Source organism: Macrotis lagotis, chromosome 1, assembly GCF_037893015.1.
Source record: "Macrotis lagotis isolate mMagLag1 chromosome 1, bilby.v1.9.chrom.fasta, whole genome shotgun sequence".
NCBI classification, from domain to species: Eukaryota; Metazoa; Chordata; class Mammalia; order Peramelemorphia; family Peramelidae; genus Macrotis; species Macrotis lagotis.
In genome coordinates, this window is record NC_133658.1 from 654,339,758 (window position 1) to 654,345,757 (window position 6,000).

A 6,000-nucleotide genomic window follows, 5' to 3' on the forward strand; every position below is an offset into this window, starting at 1 on the left:
TGGAGCCAGGTTTTGCCACCAAACAGTTGGCCACTTTATTTGTGGTTCTCTTTATATGTTCCTCTTATTTCTATAAATACTTTTCCACAGACTTTCATCTGCCTCACTGGAGATAGGGTGCTGAGGAATATTTATTTTGTTTTGCTTTGTGTTTTAGATTGGTTTCCCTATCTCACGGAAGTGGGAAGTTCAGTGGCCTCTCACAGCTTTAACCCCCCCCCCCCCCCCATCCCCTGCAGAACAGCATGGAAGCTTTGACCTGCTCTGGTTACAATCTTGACTGGTCATCCCCTCTTCCTGGGAGCTCCCAGACTCAGAATAAATATCAAATATCCTTTTAGTTTGTTTGTTTGTTTGTTTGTGGATGGGAAGATCATTGAATTAATTTGTTTATTCATAACTTATTGATGCCTTTTTTACTCACATTTCCTACCCAATGTTTTCCAGTGTATGCCTTTCCCTTTTCCATTACAATAATAACAACAAAATGCTAAGCAAAATCAAATGACACAGCAAGTGTCAGATAGCAAAGGCCTATACTTGTAGTCAACCACACATCTCCCAAGAAGAGGGAATAATGTTTCATCATTTGTCCTCTGGATCATAAGGGTCATTGCAGTTTTAAAAATTTAACTGATTTTTTGTTTTTGACACACAATCATTTCCTGGTATATAATTCCTCAAAACCTTCCACAACCCCTATTAATTCTAGTGCCTTTCCTCTGTTTATTAGTATTTCTTCTTTATCCTCTACATAGCTTGCTTTATACATATTTGTTTATATGTTCTCTCATTTGGTTTTAAGTTCTTCAGGCGTAGAGGCTGTCTTTTGCCTCCTTTTGTGTTGCTCCATTTAGCATAGTGTCTGACCCATAACAGGCATTTAATAAATGTTTATTGATTGATAATAAAGAAAAAAGTAAAGCAAAATCTAACTGATGAAACATCCATGTGGCAACATTCCATCCTCATCATCCTCTACCTCTCAACCAAGTATTTTTCATCTTCTGACCTTTGAGATTGCCATTAATCTAAATCCAATAATCTTTAGTGTCATTTTAAATTACAATATCATCATAATTGTGTATATTATCCTCTTAGAGCATCCTCTTCACTGGGTATCAGTTCGTACTGTTCTGCCCATGTGTCTCTGGATTACAAATAGTTGTCATGTCATATTGTACTCCTCTGCCACATGCCAGCTTAAGTTCTCAAGCTATTGGTTCAAACAGTGAACACTACATGTTATTCACTGTCCCCAAGTTGGAGAAAAAGCAGTAGGGAGCAGGCAGTGGGGAGATTCAAGGTCTGGAAGGGCTGTGCAACTTCAGATGGTGTATGAGGAAAGAATCCGTAATTTTCATCTTGCAAAGAGGGCTCCTGTTTAGGAACATGAGAAGAATAGGAAATAAGAAAATGCCTGAGGAAACACAGCAAAACCAGGGTAACCATGGAAGCTGGAACCAGCCCAGGGGCTTCACTACAATGTGCCCAGAAAATCCTGAGAGCAGACAAGCTGGCCAAACAAATTCACCCTGTTTGAAAATGCAGCTTGTATTCCTGAACTGATTTAAGATTCAAGGTGAGGCCTGCTGCAAAAGTCTTGGCTGAATTAAAAGAAAACAATTTATCCTTCAATTTTGAAAACTCCTTCCTTTCCCTTTGACCCTACTCAGAAATCCTTCCAGCCAAAAACACAGTACAAAATCCTCACCTATTCATCTTCAGAACCCAGAGGGGCACCCCAAACGGAATAACTGGCTAAGCCACTTATCATGCATGGTTACCAAAAATGTATGCTTGTGATTTGTTTAGGGGTTTGGAGTAAGCTCCAAGATTAGTACAAAGAAGGGGAAGATGCTCTCTCTATATACACTTTGGTGGAGAACAATTTTCAGGATATGACAAAACATAATAGACAGGAATATAAAACTTCAAAAGGTTTCCCAAATGTAGCTAAAAATACAGGCAATGTGTATAAGCTTCAAGGATGCTCCTTGGCTGTTATTTATTGTTATAAGAGTTCTGGGTCCTATTGGATTATTTCTAGGTGATACTGACTCTCAGAAGCAGACCCTGGGGAAGCTCATGAAGGGAACACGAGCCACCAAAGGAGCATGCATCCTCTCTTATTTTTTCTGCATGGTTTAAATGGGAAGACAGGGATCTGAAGCCTCAAGATAAAGTATAAACCATAGGCCAAAAATGATCTATACTTCTTTTTCTTATGTCCCCACTGATATTCCTAGTCCTCAATTTGTGAGTTTGTGTGTGTGTGTGTGTGTGTGTGTGTGTGTGTGTGTGCACACGTGTGTGTATTTGAGACAAAGAGAGACAGAAACAGACACAGAGATGGAGAATAGAGAGGGGAAGGAAGGAAGGAAGGAAGGAAGGAAAGGAAGGAAGGAAGGAAGGAAGGAAGGAAGGAAGGAAGGAAGGAAGGAAGGAAGGAAGGCAGGGAGGGAGGGAGGGAGAAAGGCAGGCAGGGAGGGAGGGAGGAAGGAAGGGAGGCAGGAAGAAGGAAGAGTCAGAGTAGAAGAAGGTAGGAGATGGCAGAAGAGGGAAGATAAAGAGTGGAAGAGGAGGAGACATCACAGGGTATTCAAAACTGCCCAAGGACTATTTTGTCTGGAAACTGTTTGCAAATGAACTGAGAACCCAAGTTGTTATTATTGACAGACTATTCACCTGAGAAGCTCAGCAATTTGGAATTAAAGTATTGACTTCAAGTTCAAACTCTAACACAACATCATCCTTATCATCGTCATCATTATCCCAGGAAGACAGGGTTTCCTCAGTTCTGCCTCTGAGCATCCCAACCTTCCTCCAAAGCTCACCTCAAAGCCCAGCTCCTACCCAAAGCCTTTCCAGATCTCTTTTCCCTTTTGGCTACTGGTGCCTCACCTCCAAAATTCCTTTATTTTTTAATTTATTTTGAATATTTTGTTGCAGATACTTGCATATATAAATACTGTCTTCCTCAATATGAATGCAAGTTGCTTGAGGGCAGAAATTTTTTCCATTTAGGTCTTTATAATTCTATTGTGTAAAAGGGTGAGGTGTTTAATGCATTACTGATTAAAGGATATTCATCAGCATCATAATAACCCACACTAATAGAGTGCTTTCCATACATCATTTCACCAGTCCTTCACCACAATCCTAAGAAGTTAAATGTTATCATTCCCATTTGACAAATAAGGAAACTAAGGTTAAGTGATTTATCCAAGGTCACACAAATGTTAAATGTTCACAAGTAGGGGGCAGCTAGGTGCCGCAGTGGATAGAGCACTGGCCCTGGAGTCAGGAGTACCTGAGTTCAAATCCAACCTCAGACACTTAATAATTACCTAGCTGTGTGGCCTTGGGCAAGCCACTTTTAACCCCACTTACCTTGCAAAAGAAAAAGTTTATGAGTGAATTTAAAATCAGATTTTCCTGACTCTATATCCTTTTTGACTGCACTATATCTTTATCCATGTATTAGCTGTATAATTATGGTCAGGTCACATAGCCCCAGACAATTCTCTAGACCTTAAGTCTATATAAATTTAAGGTCCCTCTTCTGATTAGTGAGTTTTTGCCTAGAATCTCTATTTCATGAAGAACCCAGGCTCACTTCTATCTCATATCTATTTATGACACCAGACTATTCTACCTTACCCATAGGTATACTTCCTTAGATCCTCTCTCCTTCCCTTTCCATCTCCTTTTTATGTGTTTTCCCCATTAGCCTGTATTAAAAATTATTTTATATATAATTGGAAAAAATAAAATATACACAAAAATATGCACATAGCTTATATGGACATACAAATAAACACCTTGTACATATGTGTATACACATAAATGTACATATGTCTTGACCTGGATAATTCAGGAATTCGTTTTTCCGTACTATACATATTTGTACTTGGCCTTATTTTTCTTGTCTTTTCAAGGGTGGAAAAGAGCAGATGGAAGTGAGAGAATTTATAGTTATTTCAGTGGTGTCCAGCTCTTTGTGACTGACTCCATTTGGGGTTTTCTTGGCAAAGATACTGCTTTTTGCTGTTTAACATTTCCTTCTCCAGTTCATTTTTACAGATAAGGAACTGAGGCAAGCAAGGTTAAGTGACTTGCCCAGATGCTAAGTGTTTGAGTCCAGATTTGAATTCATGGAGATGGGTCTTCCTGATTTCGAATCCTGTGCTCCATCCACTGCACCACCTAGCTGCCCTATGAGAATTTGCAACTGAATATAAAACAAATATAACATATTTTATTTGTGACTAAATATAAAACAAATATAAAATATTTTATTTTTAACTGAACATAAAACAAAATTTAAACAAAAAGAATGAATGTAGCTAAATTATAACAAGCTCAGCCTTAAAGAAGATAATTGAAGACCCCTTATCCCTTGACAAAAACAGGATCGGAATTGACCAACAGGTGTGAAACATTACAACTGACATCAGATTTTTTTCTACATCCATTGGTTTTCCCAGTATTTTTTCTTTTCTTCATGTTTTTTTAAAAATATTTCTTATAAAATACTTATAAAATATTTATAAAATACTTTTAAAATACTTATAGTTTTGTTATATATGAATAATTCATTTAAAGTTGTTAAGTGATAGTTCTCTAAGAAGAGATAATATAAAGGAAAATAAAGGAAAGCATAAATTATGTAAAAAAAGTGTCTAGACAAAATCCACACAAACATTATACATAATGTAAATCACAATCAATAGAAGTACCCCATTGGGATGATTTTTAAACCTCAAGGATTTGTAATTTTCCTAATATATTCCTATCCATTGGTGCAGATCAAAAGTGATGAACATAGCCAGCAACACTGCTGAGTGGCCAAAATATATTTGTGAAATATTTAAACAAATTAATAAAAATATAATAGATCAGAGAGATTCTATGTTAATATGCAGCCAGCAGGGATTCTTATGTACAGTTTAGTGGTCCCATTTCTATTAGAGTTTGACATCACTGGGGTAAAGGAAATTGATTGTCCTGTGACAATTGGGGAAAGGTGGAGTAGTGAGCTCTTAGTCATTGCTGGCAAGATTCTTCTTTAATAAGTTGATCCTTCACCTGGAGGATGGTCACCTACCTGAGAGCCAGAGTGGCTTTCTTTTGAAAGGGCCTAGAAACAGTCAATTTGGTGTTTGCTGCTCAACAAGTCCAGTAGAAATGCCAGGAACAAAACAGAGGTTTGTTCATAATATTTGTACCACAGCCTTTGATAGGATCAGTCATGAGGGCTTATGGAAAATTATGTCAAAAACTGAGAAGTCCATGAATATTGTACATCAATTTCACAATGGCATGCTTGCCCAGTTTTGAATAACGGATGATGCTCTTGAGTTTTCCCAGTCACTGTGGAGTGAAACAAGGATGTGTCCTTGCTCCCATACTTTTTAGCATAATGTTCTCAGCCATGTAGTCAAATACCATCAATGAGGATGAACACAGTTTCAAGGTCAGCTACTGAATTGGTAAATTCTTCAACTTGAAAAGGCTACAAGCCAAGATCAAAGTGGAAGGAGTGTTGCTACATAATTTTTTGTTCATAGATGCAGTCTCTGAAGCTGAGATACAACAAAGGATGGATGGATTCTCTGATGCTTGTACTCATTTTGGTCTAATAATTAACACCAAGAAAATACAGGTACTTCCTCAGCCAGCACCACATATGGAACTATCAGAACAAATGGAGAAGTATTGAATACTGTGTATAAGTTCACTTGCCTGGACAGTATACATTCCATAGATGGACAGTTTGCTAATGAGATTGACACACACATTGCCAGAGCTAGCCCAGTGTTTGGAAGGCTCCAAAGGAAAGGGTAGGAAAGAAGAAATATTACCAAACTGAAGATTAGAGACTCAGAATTGCATGCCTGTGAAATCCAGGCAGTCTACCAGACCATGCCAGGAAACAGAATCACTTCCATTTGAATCGTCTTAGGAAGATTCTGGATCACCCAACAAGATAAGATA